The following is an 18,982-nucleotide window of genomic DNA, read 5'->3' on the forward strand; positions in this document are numbered from 1 at the left end:
CCTACAATAACTGGCTTAATAGTCACAACAATGTGAGTTAGGTACATTTATTATACTCTTTTGACATGTAGGGAAACAAGAGAGCTTAAGAAAGTCTCCCGGTCTCTCATTTCAGACTGCTGTAACAAAGTACCATAGACTGGATGGCTTCAACAACAGAAATGTGTTTATCATTGTTTTGGAGACTGGAAGTCCAAGACCAGGATGCCAGTATGGTTAAGCTCTGACAAGAGCCCCCTTCTGGGCTGGAAACTCATCATATTCTCAAGTGAAAGAGGGTTGAAAGAGCTCTCTGGGGAGTCCCATTCATGAAGGCATGATCCTCATGACCTAATCACCTTCCAAAGCCCCACCTCCAAATACCATCACATAGACACAAACATTTCAGTCCATTATGCCCAAGTTCGTCAAGGAAGAGCTGGGCTGAGATTTAAACTCTTGGCTTGTTGCTTTCCAAAGCATGTGATCTTAGCCACTGTGCAAAGAGAGCTCTTGAATTTTCAAGGTACCTCCACATCTGTTATCTACTATGTTCTCATGGTGCTTCAAGGAGAGCGTCTTATAGCCAGGAAGGCCCCTGGAGGATTTTTAAGTTCCCCATTGTGCAGGAAAGACCACGGCCCAGGGAGAAGTGATGTGTGCTGAGCAAGTCCATACAAGAAACGCTGGTGGGTTCTGAGTCCCAGCATGGAGGGCTTCCCTATGTACCAGATACCAATAGCAGGTGGGTGGATATTCATTTGACTACTGAACTCAACAGAGTACCACGCAGTGTTTTCCAAGACTCCTGCCAGGTCAGCATTGATATTGAAGAGATCATAAAGGCCATGGATGTTGGGAACTGCCTGTGAAGATAGGGGCTTCCGAGGAAGGAAACGGAGCTAATTACAGAGTTGTGATCTTGCCTGGGAGTCAGAACACCTGGACTTGAACCCCGCTTTTGCTGTGTGAACTTTGGCACTTGCATAACTTCTCTGAACCTCAGTTGTTACATCTGCAAAATGTTCTAGGTTTTGGAGTAGCTGACATGCATCAAAGTCTTACCACAGTGCTGAGGACTTCGAACGTATCATCTCGTTTGGCCTTCAAAATAACATTCCAGTGTTATCCTATCTACCATGAACTTGGGGAAGCTCAGCAGCATGCCCAGGGCTACAACCTGGCAAGTGCAGAGCCAGGCTTCCCTCCCAGATTTGACCATCATCAGGGGCCAGCCACATATGCACTGCAACATTTACAACACATGGGAAATGTTTGGCATAGGGCCTGGAGTAAGATTATAGTTGAGTCTCTTCCCCCTCCAGGCTTCAATCTTCCCATCTATAAAATGAGTGACTAAAACTAGAGCAGGGCATACAAGCTCAAACACGGATGCCCACCAGGCAGTTGTGGAAGTCATGAATGGTGTTTGCCAAATGGCTGCAGCTCACCCCCTTCTGGACACATGGCAGGATCAGACTTCCTGGGCCCTATGATTGGGCGGGGCATGTTACTGGTTCTGGCCAATTGAGTTGTCAGCAGAAGTGACCTGTGCCACTTCTGTGCTGGGGCAATTAATTGCTGGTGGGAAACGCTCGGAGCTCATTTTCCCTCCACCACATTTAAGATGCTCCGATAGTCTGGGTTCCAGAGTGAGGAGACTCGAAACTGGCCTTGGTGCTCCAACCTTCAATGGACTACAATGGACGTGTAGCATGAGTGAGAAATAAACCTTTGCTTTTTTCTCTTTTCTTTTCCTTTTTTTTTTTTCTTTTTGAGACAGGGTCTTGCTCTGTTGTTCATGCTGGAGTGCAGTGGCAAGGTATAGCTCACTGCAGCCTCAAATTCCTGGGCTCAAGTGATCCTTCCTCCTTAGTCTCCTGAGTAGCTGGGACTGCAGGTATGTGCCGCCACACTTGGATAATTTTTAAGTTTTTGGTAGGGATGTGGTCTTGCTGCTACCATGGCTGCAGTTTGCCCCCTCCTGGCCTCAAAAGATTCCCCTGCCTTGGCTTCCCCAAATGTTGGGATTATAGGTGTGAGCCACGGCACCCGGCCAAATCTTCGCTTTTTAAGCCACTGAGATTTGGGGGTGGTTTATTTAGCATAACCCAGCATACCCTGATTGCTACCACAGATAATACAAACAAATGAAATGGGTCAAGCATTCAAATTTTGTTAAAATGCATGGCTCTCTTGTTTTACCTTTTTGTTTTCTCTCTTTTGATGGACACAAGAAAATAAATCATATTCCACTATTGTCTTTCCACTTCTATCGGACAAACAGTAACACAATCATAAGTGACTTCTGATACTTGTCCTCTGGGGAAGGCAGACACAGCGACCAGGGAAGGGGTGATTGTGAACCTGAGGGAACAGCCATTCAGTTCTGATCCTGACTGTATGGAAATAGGAGCCTGGTTTTCCAGAGCTGAGTGTTTTTCAAGGGAAACTAAAAATCTAGGTGTTTATAGGAAATCTTCCCATCTGTACAAGTTAATAAATAAATAAGACAAATAGTAATAAATGTGCAGGTCAAACAAAAATATGTCTGTTGGCTGTGTGAGGCTTGTGGACCACCTGTTTGAATCCCCCAGACCAGAAGGTCCACCATGCTCCGTCCAGCTCTGACCTGCCTGCCACTCTGGCTGGCTGTGAGCTCTCTGCAGACTGGGACACTGGTCATTGCTGTCTCAGCTACACCTAGCCCAGCATCTAATAGTAAGGGTTCAATAAATATGTGATGAATAAATGGATAAATGAATGGATGAATAAATGAATGACATTCAGTCTGGAATGGGAGCCCAGGAAACTGAGTATCTCAAGGCTTAGGGCAGGGACACCAAAGCCACACTCCATTGAGTCCTATTTGGGTGAAAATAAGCATGGAGGCTAGGTGCGGTGGCTCATGCCAGTAATTCCAGCACTTTGGGAAGCCAAGGTGGGTGGATCACTTGAGCCCAGGAGTTGGAGATCACCTTGGGCAACATGGTGAAACCCTGTCTCTACAAAAAATACAAAAAGGGAGGAAGGAAGGAAGGAAAGAAGGAAAGAAGGAAGGAAGGAAGGGAGGGAGGGAGGGAGGAAGAAAGGAAGGAAGGAAGGAAAGAAGGAAGGAAGGAAGGGAGGGAAGGAGGGAGGGAGGGGAGAAGGAAGGAAAAAATGAAAGGAAGAAAATAAAGGAAAGAAAAGAAAAGGAAAGAAGAGAAAAGAAAAGGAAAAGAAAGAAAAAAGAAAAAAAAAAAAGAAAAAGAAAATAAGCACTGAATGGTAAGACCAGGAGCATTAGGAACCCACTCATCCTCAGCATCTTTCCTGGGGCTAAGCCCTGCCAACTGTCCTGCTCCTCACATACCTGGGACTCCAGAGCCCAGCAGGTTCAGCCTGAACTGGATTTGACCTGATTTCTCACCCCACCATCTGCCGCCCTCATCTCACCTGCCTCTGCTATCCTGTACGCTACCTCTGGGACTTTAGGTACAGTCTCAATCTCCTGCACCCAGAATGGTCTCTGCTCCGCTTCCTCCCATGACCACTTGCCCTTATTGAGGTCTAGCTCAGGGGTCACTCCTCATATCTGGGATGTTCCCCTAATTCCTTCTGAGTTCCTAGGCTACAGGACCACACACAGTTGCCCAGTGGAACCCTGTTTCAGGAGACACTGATAGAGACAGCACTGTATAGTATCATGGTTGATTTTAGGCTCTGGAGCCAGACAGCATAGGACCACATGCTAACTGTACTCCTTCCTTACTAGGTGTATGTATCAGTTCCCCATTGCTGCTGCAACAAGTTGCAATAAATGTAAGAGTTTAAAACAACACAAATGTGTCATCTTACATTTCTGGAGCCCAGTTTAAAATCAAAGTGTGGGGAGGTCTGCATTCCTTCAGGAGGCTTGAGGGGAGGGTCTGTTTCCTTGCCTTTTCCAACTTCTAGAGACCACCTGCATTTGTTGGCTCCTGGCCCCTTCTTCACATCACTCTGACATCTTGTGATCACATCTCCTCTAACTCTTTCCTGCCTCTTTTTTTTTTTGAGACAGAGTTTCACTCTTGTTGCCCAGGCTGGAGTGCAGTGGCATGATCTCAACTCACCACAACGTCCACCTCCTGGGTTCAAATGATTCTCCTGCCTCAGCCTCCTGAGTAGCTGGGATCACAGGCATGTGCCACCAGGCCTGGCTAATTCTGTAATTTTATTAGAGACTGGGTTTCTCCATGTTGCCCAGGCTGGTATTGCTCTCCTGACCTCAGGAGATCTGCCCTCCTCAGCCTCCCCAAGTTCTGTGATTACAGCCGTGAGCCACTACATTGGCCTGCCCGCTTCTTTTTTAAAAGGACCTTCTTCTGATGTTGGGCTCACTCTCCCCATCTTAACATCCTTAACTTAATCACACCTGAAAAGTCCCTTATGCCAAGTGGGGTAACATAACCACAGGCTCAGGGATTAGGACATGGACAATTGTGGCTGCTGTTCTTCAGTCTACCACAGTATATATAAATTTAGATAAGTTAAACTCAGTTTCCTTATCTATCAAATGGCAGTAACAACAGCCTCTAACTTCAGAGAGCTGTCTTGAGAATTCAATTATTTAATATGTATCAAGACCTCAGCCAGTGCCTGGGTCATAGTAAATGCTCAGTATGTATTAGCTCTTCCTACTGCCATACTGTGAAATAAGAGTTCCATGGCCAGTGAAGTTTGAGAAACGCAGCATACTGCATCTGCATCTTGGAGATTCACGATGCCCCACATTGTGTTAAAGGCTTTGGTAAATCCTGCAGAAATAAAGAATCCTGGTGGCTAACTCAGCATATCCTGAAGGTATTTGACCTTCCAGTGAAACCATATTTTCCACAAAGCATCTATTTAGATCCTTTACAGCTAGAAGTTGGGAAGATGTGGCCCAGTAGGTTCCTGGTAATTATACAGATGACAGCAATCAAAAGAAAAGTGCCAGGCAGAGGCAAAGAAGGCAAGTTTCTTTACAGGCCCTAGCCTAACACATGTGTTCATTGACATACAGGAAACCCATTAGTACCCCCAGCTGGAGGGGTAAGTGGCTCTGCCCTTCAGGTCTCCCCCATGTGGCCTCTGATTAGGGTGAGGGTACTTCTAGGCCCTTCAAGAAGCTTCTTTCTGTGCTTACAGGTGGAAAGGTGTTCCTATACCCTTGGCCCCTCTCAAATATCTGGCTACTTGTCTCCCACCCTCCAGGAGCAAATAATGATAATCATAAAGACTCCAGCACACACCTGAGAGCTTGCTGCAGGGATCTGTGTACTTTCCAGGTGCAGTAGGCCAAAGAATGTTCCCTAAAAGTCTATGTGCCCCCAGAAGTTTGGAATGCGACTTCATTTGGAATAATGGCCTTCAAAGTTGTAATTAAGGCAAGAATCACGAGAAGAGATCATGCTTGATTAGGGTGAATCTAGAAATGATGTCCTTATAAGAGAAAAGGAAAAGACACACAGAGACACAGGGAAGATGGCCAGAAAAGATGGAGACAGAGTTGGGAATGATGCTGCCACAAGCCAAGGAATGGCAGGAGCTACCAAGAGCTGGAAGAGAGAAAGGATTCCTCCCAAGAGCCTTTGGAGGAGGCATGGCCATGCCACCACCTTGATTTCATACTTCTGGCTTCCAGAGCCTAGAGAGAGTACATTTCTGTTGCTTCAAGCCACCCAGTTTGTAGTTTGCAATCAACAGCCCTAGGAAACTAACCCGTCAGGTGTGCCTGTACCGAGGTCACCATCCCTTAGCGGGTCCAGGCATTCAGGCTCAGGCTGATATGTCATGGTTGACGCCTGCACCTGTTGCTCATGCATGTTGCCAGCCCTGAGCATGGTGCAGCCTTGTCTCTCTGGAGGCCGGTGAGGTTCCTGAGGCCAGAGCCCTAAAGACGTCTGGGCCCCTGTCCCCTGCTAGAGCAGGAATTGTGGCAGTTTTTACAAAAAGTCTGATGGGCTGGATCAGCAAGTTTCCCTGGAACACTGGTAGGTGGGGATGAAGGCTGGAGGTCCCCGATGGCTCTCTGAGTCTGTGGGCTTGCACACCTGTGTGGCCATCTGAGTTACCAGGCTTCATGAGGGCCTCTGAAGTCAGAAGAAGATCCTGGAACTGAGGATGCAGAGCTCAGCAAAGGATGAAGTGGACAAGAAAGACTTGAAATGTGAGCACCTGTGTGTCCTGCAAAGTATAAGGTTTGGACCATCTTGAGGAGCTCACTGAGTCCTTGAGGTAATCCAACCCACCAACTTTCTAGCCAACCAAAGTCCTCAGCAATACAAGGGAGAACTCAAGTCATGTGATATTTCAGACACAACTGGAGTCAGCATGGGCTTGGAGGGGACAAGAACTGGTTGCCATGGAAAGAACTGGAAAGGTGGGCAGAATCTTTTCAATTCATTGTTGGCTTTTTCCTAATGTAAAAAGAATGCTGTCTTAAAGAGATATTTGCACTGCCATGTTCAGTGCAGCCTTACTCACAATAGCCAAGATATAGAAACAATCTAAGAGTTTGTTGACAGATGAATGGGTAAAGAAAATGTGGTATGTATATCATATATCATATATACACACATATATACTCACTCTATATATACACACTGTATATATACACATACATTTTTGACACCATATATACACTATACACACACACACATACACACACACACACACTATATATATACACACAGACAATGGTATGTTATTCAATTCAGTTTTATTTTATTTTTTTTTTCTAAGATGGAGTCTTGCTTTGTTGCCGGGCTAGAGTGCAGTAGTGCGATCTTGGCTCACTGCAACCTCTGCCTCCTGGGTTCAAGTGATTCTCCTGCCTTAGCCTCCCAAGTAGCTGGGACTACAGGAGCGCGCCACCACGCCCAGCTAATTTTTGTATTTTTAATAGAGACAGGATTTCATCATGTTGGCCAGATGGTATCAATCTCTCGGCCTCGTGATCCACCCACCTTGGCCTCCCAAAGTGCTGGGATTTACAGGCTTGAGCCACTGTGCCCAGCCTCAGTTTTTAAAAAGAAGAAAATCCTAGCATTGATGACAACATGGATGAAATTTGAGACCATTACAAAGTGAAATAAGCCAGGCTGCTCCTGGAGCCCTTATTTTAGGGTCCTATTTTTCCTCATGTGACATTGCAGCAAGAGCTTCTCAGGGAAAACCCCCCCACACACACACCTACTTCCCATCCCTCATCCCCCACCCTGCAGTGGACATGGTGGCTGCTGTAGCCATATGCCCTGGGCCCCTTTTACCAATTCCGTGAGCTCATCTTCCCCTCTTTGCCTGTTTTGCTGCTGACAGCTAGAAGATTCCAGGGCAGCTATTCTCTAGAAATCCCTTATCAGGGTTGTTTGATGTTCCCTTTGATTAAATTCAGGTTATGCATTTTTGAGAGAAAATAGTGGTTTCATTTTTTATGTAAAAATATTGAATCCATTTGGAGTTAATTTGGGCTTAAATGGTATGTTTTTTTCTCATATGTATGAAACACCTCCTTTATCTTATAGCAAATATTTAATTGCATGTTTTTAATTTATATGATTGCATATTTAATTGCAACTTTCTCCATATTTTTGTTTATATATATATTTTATATTTTATCTTTGCATACATATATCATTTTTTCCCCTCTCTGTTTTTCTGAGCTCTTCTCAAGTGATTGCTGACACATTTCTAATGGTTATCCTAAAGCCAGTGTTACACTGTTCTAATTACCATAGCTTCATAATCTGCTCCAAACTATGGTGCTAGGCAAGTTCTCCTGAGTTATACACGTTTTCTCAAAAACTTTCTCACTCTTCTGTTCAATTAAGCCTTCTGGTGCATCTTAGAATGGTGTTATCAAATTCCTTAAACAATACCTTTATGACTTAGAGGATTTAGAGTGTCCTAAATATCTTTTTTTTTTTTTTTTTGTAGATGAAGTCTTGCTCTGTCACCTAGGCTGGAGGGCAGTGGTGCTCTCTTGGCTCACTGCAACCTCCCGCTTCTTGATTGAAGCAACTCTCCTGCCTTAGCCTCTCAAGTAGCTGGGATTACAGGGGCGCACCACCACGCCCTGCTAATTTTTTCATTGTTAGTAGAGACAGGGTTTCACCACGTTGGCCAGGCTGGTCTCGAACTCCTGACTTTGTGATCCAGTGATCCACCTGCCTTGGCCTCCTGAAGTGCTGGGATGAGCCACTGCACCCAGCCAGTGTGTCCTAAATTTTTAAGTCACTCTGGGCAGACACCTTTGTAGTGCTAAATCTTTCCGTGTGGGAGCAATGGATGTGTCTCACTTAAGTCAAAAATATTTTGTGTTCTTCTCTATGAAGCTCCTGTCCATTTCTTGTTGGGTTGTTTATTATTTTTGAGTCTCCTATGAACAGGATTTTGTATCTATTTTTCATTGCCTTTTCTGATGAATTACCTCTAATAACTATGCTAGCTGACAGTATAGTGCAGTGGTAAGTTCAGAGCCCTTGCAGAAGACTACTTGGGTTTAAATTCCGGGCCACTTACTCATTAGGCAAGACGTCTAATCACTCTGTGCCTCAGGTTTCCTCATCTGTGAAATGGAAATATTGGGGATACCTGTTTTAAGAATGAGCACACACAGAAGGGAGTCTGGCAGGAGGTTAGTGTCAGCCACTGCTATTGCCTAAATAGGTCCCTTGTGGACTTTTGGGGCCCTTCTTAGTGATACAGTGAGTGAGAGATGGGACATCATTTGTTCCTTCACACTGCTCTGCCAAACCCAGGCACTTTACTTAGGAAGCTGAGAGTGGCCCCGTTGCTGCGAGAAGAGCCAGGGACTAGGCTGGAGCTTGCCTTTAGTCTCTTCCCCTCTCCTTCCTGCAGAGGCTGCATGGCCTTTCTTTCGAGGCATTTCCATGTGGCTCTGCTCCAATTTCCTCCCTCCCTAGCCAGTGCCCTCCAAACATCACACTGTCCCCCAGTCACCCCTGGTGACACTGACCTGCACCTCCCTCACCGCTTCTCAACTCAGTGTCCACAGGTTCCTCCCCTCCTTTCTCACGGTCATTTCCAGGTGCAGGAATCTGATGTGCCCTATCCATCTCTTCAAGCCAGTCTGCGGCCAGGTGGGGCAAGGAGTCTGGTTTTAAAAAGTTGGCTGGGGAAGGAGTAGATTTCCCAAAGAAGAGAATTATGGCCACAATGGGGCATACCCAGTATGCACCTATGAGCATGGACATTCCAGAAGAGTTCCCTTCCTCACAGGATCCACTATCCACAAGCAGAGATTAAATGTGCATCCAGGAATCACCTAGATCTTATTACCTAGATCTTATTATCCCTTTCTTCATAGATGGGAAAATCATGGTTCTGAGAGGTTAGGGGACTTGCCCAGGGTCACAGAGCAGCATTGGACAGCATTGACAGAGCAGTGTCAACACACCTGGGCCCTTGGCCTCTGGACTTCTTCCACCTGTGTGCCTGCACCCCACTGTTATGGCTCAGGTAATCTGCACCAACATTTCCTTCCAGAGGGGCTCAGGGCAGCACCAGGCAGGCAGGCTGAGTCTTGGTTGAAGTATCTATTAGGGAATGATGGAGGTGAGTGGGAACAGCATTGAGAAAAAAAAATGTTAATCTAGGTGGAAGGAGTAGACGGGGCAGTAGAGTAATCAAGGCAGTAGACGGGGTGTCACTGAATTTTGGACTTCTCGCCTCCAGGACTGTGAGTGGTAAGTATCTGCTGTTTTAAGCTACCCAGTTCATGGTGACTTATTAGAGCAGCCACAGGAAACTAATGCAGTAGGTGTGATCAGACATTCATCTTTTCCATCAGAAAAACAGCACAATCAGCAGCCTGAGCTGACTCTTAATTAAGCTTAGAGGAGGTTCCTACTGGTTCTCAAGGCAGAAGAGCTTGAAAGCTGCTCTTCCAGATATGTTCTGGTTTTGACTTCCTAACATCAATTTCCCCCTTCTCCTGGTGTCTGCATTATTATTATAATTTTTATTTTAATATTCTCTCTCCTCTTTTGGGTGAGCCTGTAAATCAAGGCCTTTTGTATTCCCCTACTGAGAAGCGAGAAGGTAGCACATTGGTCAACTGGACTCTCTCTGTCTCAGGACATACAGCCTTGAGTGGAAAACAATTCAAAGGCAGTGCCCACAAGACTGTTCAACTTCAGCACCCTGGACCCCATTTTGTAAGTCATTTCCCCGGCCTTCCTATCAGCCCAGTGAGTATTTCACTATAGCTTTCCCATCAATTTGTTTGTTGCCTAGGTCAGTCACTATTGCTTGTGGAGAAGCAAACTGAGTAGAGGAGTGAGTGGGGCAAAAGGAAGGACCCAGGGATAGCTGGGGCCAGAACACAGAAGACCTAGTGTGGGCCTAGGGAAGGCTTTTAAACTTTGTTCTCTAGTTCAAAGACCAGCAGTCTTTTTCTGTAAAAGGCTACATAGTAACTGTTTTAAATGTTCGAGGCCATAAGGTCTTTGTTGCAAGGACTCTGCTACTCAGCTATGTGGCTTAGTGCAAAAGTAGCCATGGACAGTGTGCAAACAAATGAGTGAGGCTGTGTTCCAATCAAACTTTATTTATGAGACAAGGACGCAGGCCAGATTAATCCCCGGCCTATAATTTGCGAACCTTGTTCTAGGTAATAGGAGGCCACAGAAGGATTTTAAGCAACAGGATAATGGATGGCCGTGGGTCAAGAAGGATACCTGTTTGAAAAACAAAAAACAACTATTGCAGAAGTCCAGTTAACCGCTGATGAGCTTGGACTTGGGAGGCAGAAGAGGGATGGCTGTGAGAGCTGTTTTAAAGGGAAGCAGCTCAGAAAAATTACTGTTGACCTCTGTAGCTGTGAAGTGTGAGTCAAACACAGGATGTAATTATTAGCATTGTCATCTGCATCTTTTTTGTTGTCAAAGGGGCTGCCCAGCCTGGCGGACACCAGGCCCATGCAGTAAGCTTTGCAGAAATTGCCTCTCCAGTTCAAATCACCTACAAAAGCCCAGGCTGCAATTATAAAGCTTCATAGCTGTGCAGCATCCATAAAAAGAGGTAATTTTAATATTTGGTTCAACTTCAAAGCAGTAACTTAGAATTATATATACCCCATTAAAATATAATGTTTTTCCCCCAAACTAATCAAATGGCTAAATCAATTGTTGGTGGATTGCCAGTGGCCTGAGGATCAATGGGAATAGAAAATGTATTCTATATTTTCCTTGTTACATAGAGTTAGAGCACATATTTTATTAATGTTCATCCTTTAGAGACCAGATTTGTGTGTTCGCTAAAATAAACACTACAGTCTTTAGGGCTTGGTTGGATGGAGAGTGCAGAAGTATGAGGGCAAAGAACATTTTGCAAGGAAGCAGCCACTCCAGAGCCATCATGGGGTGATGGGAGGTACCCAGAGCTGGGATTCAGGGACTGGAGTCTTACATCTATCACTCATGTGTTGAATGACTTTGGAATATGTTCTTTCTCTTCTCAGACTCCCCATTTGTCAAATGAGGAGTTTGGATACAATCAGTGAAGGCAAAGAGGTTTTGTCCTAATTTAGCTCAATTAATAGGCACTGCATGGAGCCTTGCATGAGGAAGTATTCTGAAACCATGTCTGGGTGCGGAGGAGAGCATGATGGTTGATTTCACGTGTCAATGTTGACTGGGCTAAGGGATGCCCAGAGAGCTGATAAAACATTATTTCTGGGTGTATCTGAAGGTGTTTCCAAAAGAGATTAGCATTTGAATCAGTAGACTGGGCAAAGAAAATCTACTCTTAGCACTGTGGGCAGACATCACCTAATCCATTGAGAGCCTGATTGATTAGAACAACATGGTGGAAAAGAAGCAAATTCTGTTTGAGCTGGGACATTCATGGACATCAGTACTCCAGGTTCTTGGGCCTTCAGACTTGCACCGAATTACACCACTGGCTTTCCTTGGCCTCCTTAATTGCATGAGCCAATTCCCATAATTTCTCTCTCTGCCTCTCTCTCTCTCTCTCTCTCTCTATATATATATATATATATATATATATACACACACACACATATATAGTATATAAATATATTCGTACATACATACACACACACATACACACATACACACACACACACACAGAGGCACACATTATTTCTGTTTCTCTGGAGAACCCTAATACAGAGGGTATGCTGTGAATGTCTGCTATGGGCATAAGTGAAATTGATAAGGCATCCTGCATACCAGTTGTCTGTGACCTCTGGCCTGAATGGAGGTCCCTTCTGGTCTAAAAGGCTGAGAGAGGGTCTATTTGTCTGGCCCAGCAGAGGAGACTTGTAGGTTCTTCTCAGGCCCTCCATGGATATCCTCTCACTCTTCTCTATGGCCAGCCTTGGTTGGACAGGGGCCTTCGTGGGGATAACAGAGGCCATGCTCTGTGCTCAATAGGCCAGTTGTCAAATATCAGTGATGCTTACTGCACATCAGGAGCTGCAGATTCAGAGGGTCATGAGCCATAACCCTGGCCTTCTGGGAGCAGAGACTGTGGAGGAGGCATTCAACTTAAAGAAGGAGCAACAACTAATATACAGTACTAAGTCAACCTGTGTCTCCCTGAATTTTCCATCCACAACCAGGGAGAGGCTCATCCACATGGTGCTTATTCTCCGCTTCCCCTTGTAAACTCTCAACCCACCCCTTGGCAATTACACGATCTTCACGGGTTATTGGTCTCCTCTTCTCTCCTTTTTTTTTCACTGGGCCTTTATTGGCTGTCAGGAGGGAAAAATTGGTTCAGCCACTGTGTCTAGGGGAGACATACAATAGCTTTTTTTTTGAGACCAAGTCTCGCTTTGTCACCAGGCTGGAGTGCAGTGGAGCCATCTCAGCTCACTGCAACCTCTGCCTCTCGGGTTCAAGCAATTCTCCTGTCTCAGCCTCCCAAGTAGTTGGGACTACAGGTGCCTGCCATCATACCCAGCTAGTTTTTTTATTTTAGTAGGGACGGAGTTTCACCATGTTGGCTAGGATGGTCTCCATCTCCTGACCTCGTGATAGACCCGCCTTGGCCTCCCAGAGTGTTGTGATTACAGGTGTGAGCCACCGCACCCAGCCCAGTATCTTTTACGTAACCCGTTTATTAAATTACAAAAGTTCACTCATAAGTGGGTGTTGAACAATGAGAACACATGGACACAGGGAGGGGAGTACTACACATTGGGGTCTGCTGGAGGGAAATAGGGGAGGGACAGCGGGGGGTGGGGAGTTGGGGGGCGGATGCCATGGGGAGAAATGCCAGATATAGGTGAGGGGGAGGAAGGCAGCAAATCACACTGCCACGTGTATACCTATGCAACAATCTTGCATGTTCTTCACAGGTACCCCAAAACCTAAAATGCAATAAAAAAATTACAAAAGTAATCCAAGTTCATTGCATAAAATTCAGAGAAGCAAACTTTTAAAAGTAAAAGCTCTCTAATCCTACAACCTGAGACCACCAGTGTTAATATTTTATATTTTAAAGAATTCTTTCATTTGTTGTGTGTAAGTAAAGAAAACCTGACTCAAACCAGTTTAAGATAAAAGAGAATGCATGAGGTCATGGGACTAAAATGTTCAGAAGGAGTCTATGGTGGCCCGGGCTATTCCTAGGCCCTCTTTTTGCACCACTCAATTGAATTTGCTCCAACTACACTGTCAGCCTTCCTGTTCCTCCAACACCGGAAGCCCAGGGCTGCCGCAGGGTCTCTGCTCTCCCCTCTACTGGAATGTTCATTCAGCACAGTGACGCGTGGCTGACTCCTTCCCTTCATTCAGGTCGTAATGAACACATCATATCCTCCAAGTGGCCTTCCGACCCATCTAACGATACTTGATTGGGTCACTGTCTCACTAAATGCTCTTTAGTTTTCTTCACAGTGAAAGTGATTATAAAATTTATCTTTCAAGCTAGAAGGCTTCTGAGTGTGAAAAGGGGTGCTATTGGTAATTATACCAGAAAAAACAGTGGATATATTCAGGATACACATGGCCACTCTATCCATGGAGCCACTTTTTATACACATTCATTGTTTCTCTCCCACACAAGACAGTCCCCTGAGAGTAGAGGCTGCACCTGGATTCCAGGAATGGCACCAGACACATTGGCCATGGAAGCTCTCTGAATTTGCACAGCAGCTCTGTCAGGAAGGTTCTGTCCCCCATTGCCAACCAGCAACTGAGGCATGTGCTCAGCTAGAAAGTGGCAGTGCTGATTCCAGCATGAACACTCTTGACCACTCCATGGGCATCTCACACACACATTAAACTCAACTGACCCTGTGAGTCAGGAATAGGGACCAGAGGGTGACAGAAGCTCTGTTTTACAGATGAAGCAACTGAGGCTCAGCATGTTCAAAGATCTTCCTTGAAGGGCCTTGAACTGAGATCTTCAGCCAATAGCTCTAGCTCCTCTCTTTCCTCTCCGTGAGTTTTCAGGTTCCTTCTTTCTACCAGCCCATACATCCTTGTTGGTGTCAGTAATCTTCCAAAGGAAGGATGAAGAGCCTCTGCCATGAACTGGCTGAAGCAAGGCTGGAGCCAGAACGAGCCAGTTGGCAAGCAGTTTTGCTTGTTACAGCAGCAAACCCAGCCTGAGGCAGAGCATCTCCAGTAGAGCCCAGAACTAGAGCTTGCCTCCAGCTCGACTTCAGGACCATGAGTAGAATGAGCAAGTCTTGCACAGACAGTCCTAGAATATTGCATCCTCGTAGGTTGTGGGGTATTCTGGCTGCATCTCTGTCCACAAGCCCTAACCTGTGAAGTGGGGGGGGGGGCAGGGATGATGGGGAGAAGGAGTGAGCCATGACGGCACTCCTACGACTGAGACACCACTACTGAGCTATGCATGACTGCATGCTGGGTACCACACTCAGGACTCAACAGCCCCAGCACATAGGCGCTATTGTTATCCTCATTTCACAGACATGGAAACTGAGGCTCAGAGATAGTATGTGACTTGCCCACGGCCAACACGATCAGTAACTAGAAGAACCAGTACAACTTCGTAAGACTTTTGTATGAATGATTCCATGATATTTCACAGAAGGAGAAAGTGACATGATAGGTGGCTGGCTGGAGGTAGGGGAAGAGGGATTCCAAGGGAGTTGATGAGAGTGTCTGTGACTGTCCTTTGCAATCCATCCTGGTAGGATCTTTGAAAACATGGGGCAGGGCCAGGCGTGGTGGCTCACACCTATAATCCCAGCACTTTGGGAGGCCGAGGCGGGTGGATCACAAGGTCGAGAGATCAAGACCATCCTGGTCAACAAGGTGAAACCCCGTCTCTACTGAAAATACAGAAAAAATTAGCTGGGCATGGTGGTGTGTGCCTGTAGTCCCAGCTACTCGGGAGGCTGAGCAGGAGAATTGCTTGAACCCAGGAGGTGGAGGTTGCAGTGAGCCGAGATCGCACCATTGCACTCCAGCCTGGGTAACAAGAGTGAAACTCTGTCTCAAAAAAAAAAAAAAAAAAAAGAAAAGAAAACATGGGGCAGGTATGATTTGCCAAAGAAGCTTATATCTGGAAGGTTTTGAGGTTGGAGTAGTCTGCGAATACAGGCTATGGCAGACACAGGGCTTACAAGAGAAGAGGAGAGGTCTCTAGTTGCTTTTCTACTCACCACATGTTGCAGATCCCTGTTAGGAGTTGGTCAGCAGTCATCTCAGTGAGGCTGAGGATCTGGGGTCAGGCTGCTGAGGGTTCTGGTGGTTCTGTTCACCTTGCCCTGTAGCCTGGCTCCCATGGCTGTCTGGACTTGGAAGGTTGGATATTCACATCTCTTGATGAGCTCTTCTCCCCAGCTTGGCTGTCAGCTCTGTGGGGACAAAGGTGGAGAAGGTCCCACCAATTGGTGTCTCTGAGTGCCTCACACAGCACTGGCATCATAGGTGTTCAGGACAGACAACTGCTTTTGATGACAAAAACAATTCTGTCTCGCCAGATGTTCATCCCATTATGAAACACACTTAGGTCCACAGGCCCGTTTGATGCACACAAACAAATAACCCTGCAAGGAAGGAATTTATTTTCCTTCTAGATCATCTTCCTTCTGAGACACTGTGAGCTGAACCTGCAGCTAAACTCCATTCCCAGCCCTTGATGCAGGAACAGATCTCTCTCCTGGGGCTGGGATAGGAAGGGACTTCTCCGTAGAGCCCCAGCCCACTCCCTGCCTTGATGTGCATCTTGCAGAGACTCTCACCATACCCCCTCCCCAATTTCTGCTCCATCGCAACGCCTCTGCAGCCTGGCCTTAATAGGATGACTTTCATCCTCATTCAGATACATATTGTATTGGCTGGGAAACATCAAAGGGGCCCTGTCGTTACATATTCTATTTCTGAGAGGAGAAAAGCAGCCCCTTGCTTTATTAACGTGGTAAATGTTGACTCTTGTAATGAAAAATGCACAAACACCAGGCAATTTTTGATGAATAGGTAATACAGAGGAAGACCCCAAATAGGGAGAATTAATTTCTCTTTGGTGCCTCTGCCACAGAGATGTAGAGTCCCCGGGTGAGGCCACCTATCCTATCCTCAGGCCCTTGGGGGCCTTGAGGCCCTGTTTCCCCAGTTGTGGGCCCACTCGGGGGACATTAAGCATAACTGTTAAGATGGCGGTTCCAGCAAACCTCTCTTGATTCCAGGACAGCATAAAAATCTCAGGAACTCATTGTCAGAATTCTCAGTGTTTTACAGCCCACATTCCATAAGCAACCCATGAACTGAGTATAACTATTCTCATTTTCCACAAGGGGAAACTGAGGTCAGAATCATTTTAATAAGTTACCCCAGCATAAGCCAGCAGATTTTGAACGTAGAACCCAATCCTAGGAGGGCCACCTGAATGAAGACATTCACATTTGAAAGCTTAAGAATGGAAATATCTTAAGCTGCTCTTTAACTTAAGTTGTGCCCTCTGTGCACAACTTGTACAAATGTTGTGATGTAGGAAAGTCTTTGTGATGGTCTTTCTGTCTTCCTCATCTCTGGGCCAAACAGTATTCAGCACCCAGCACCCAGTAATACATGTTTATTGACCCAGGAAGACAGATCTTGCCTGACTGACTGAACTCAGGGTCTGGAGGTGTTTTTTTAAACACCAACAACCAGTTCTGCATTCTCTGTGGACACTAGCTGGGTGCCGTATAATTCAATTCAATTCTGACAATATCTACCTGCAGTCAGCATCAGATCCCACAGTGAAAGGACCCTCAAGGCTGCTGCCACTTCAGATGCCAATTGCAAGCGCCAAGTTTCCACCTGCACTTCTGACTCATCAGCTATAAATTGGGGTTCCCACAGACTCCTCCTCTAGGGGCTCCACCCTAAATCACCTAATTAGCGTAAACTCAGGTGTGCTCAAAAGAGGCTTATTATGAATAACAAAAGATGTTCTCATCACTCAGGAAATTCCAAGGGTTTTAGGAGCTGTGTGCCAGAAACTGAGTACAAAGGGCAAATAGATTTTTTCTTGTGCCCCGTGAGGTATAATGGATAACCAAGAATTGAGACAGGGAGAGGCAACATGATCAGAACTGCACATTCAGGAGGAGATGGGGCGAGCTTGAGGCTATCACTGCCACTGATAATATTAATAACTTCTGTTTGCTGGGTAGCTACTTACCAGGTTCTCTGCTGGGCACTTTATGGGCGTTTTCTCATTTAATCATTACAATGAACTGTGATATAAATGGTCTTACCCTATTTTATAGACGAGGAACACAAGTCTCAGAGGACATGAGTTACCCAAGACTTCATAGCTGGGGAGGGGGAAAGCCCCTGGTAAGCTCCTGATAAATCGTTTTGGAAGCCTGGTGGGACTGGAGTGGGTACGCGTGGGGCTGGTGATCATGCTTTTCAGTCCCAGGACATGGCCATGGTAGCTGTTCCCACAGCCAGGCTTTCCTCTGGTGTCCTTTGCACTGCCCCCTCATGGCCTCCCCATGGCCTGCAGGACCCAAACTCCTGTGTCCTCAGCCCTCCCAACCATAGCTACCTCACTTACTCGCCTTAGAGGAAAATCATCCTTGACTCATTTCTTATGGGACTCAGCTTACCAGACAAAGTGGGCCTGGGTCTCTAGGGATGTCCTTGGGCCTCACCTGCTGGCCAGCATTTGCCCAGCCACATCAGGTTCTAGAAGACTCCACTTCAAATTCTGGTTTGCGTCAACTTTGAGACCTAGAAAAAGAAGCATGACTTTGGTGAGCTGCCTCCATTTCCTTGAAAGTCATCCCAATTATAACAGGAGGAACGGGCTATATCATGGGGTCCCTGGCCTTTAATGGGAAAAGCAGAAAGCAGGGGCCTAAGCCTCTCTGACTTTGAAGGTAAAAGCCAACACTGCAGCCCAATCATTGTCCTGGCCCAAAAATGATGCTTGAGTTCACTTCACTCAGAGAACTCAGATTCAAGAGGAGAGAGAGAAAGAGACAGAGAGAGAGAGGATGGAGAAAGTGGTTTCTTTCAAAGGAAGCTTGCAAGTTTTCATGGCATTCCTGTTGCTTCTGCTGCTGCTGCTGCTGCTAATTGGAACAATTCAAGAGCTTTATTTATTTATTGTCTGAGTTTTTGGACTCTAAATTCAAAGGTTCAATCTCCTTCCTTCTCTCTCTCACATTCTTTCCCCCCTCTCTTATCCTTTCCCTAGTATTTGTTACAGTTGCATTTTTCAATCCATTTACTATCTAGAGGGTAAGTGGAGTGACACAGCTCATAATGTGCAAATAAATGGGAACAAAGCTCGTCAGCTCAAGTGGAATGAATTACTGTCGCCGGTGAAATGCGGTGATGGAGAGCAGTGGCCCAGGGAGGCGGGAGGGCTCCAAGCAGGTACTGTGCTGGAGTGGCCGGAATAACACTTACCATGATTTATCAAAGAGCACTTGAAAGCTCCTCAGAGGCTTTCAATAGGCATAAAAAGAGGTTTCGTGGCACTCGGGCACTGGCAGAACAGAGTGATTAGCGGGCTCCAATGCCTG

General features: G+C 46.0%; 1 long non-coding RNA gene across 1 annotated transcript; it reads right to left on the minus strand.

Annotated features, from left to right (window-relative positions):
* Positions 1-13,370: 13,370 nt before the first annotated feature.
* On the minus strand, positions 13,371-18,426 carry LOC116534876. Its single transcript, XR_004261927.1, has 3 exons — positions 18,104-18,426; positions 15,620-15,814; positions 13,371-14,753 (listed from the first exon to the last, which is right to left on the minus strand). It is a non-coding gene; the product is annotated as an uncharacterized LOC116534876 (long non-coding RNA).
* Positions 18,427-18,982: the final 556 nt, after the last annotated feature.

This window comes from Sapajus apella, unplaced genomic scaffold, assembly GCF_009761245.1.
Source record: "Sapajus apella isolate SASKATOON/1434 unplaced genomic scaffold, GSC_monkey_1.0 scaffold90, whole genome shotgun sequence".
Lineage (NCBI taxonomy): Eukaryota > Metazoa > Chordata > Mammalia > Primates > Cebidae > Sapajus > Sapajus apella.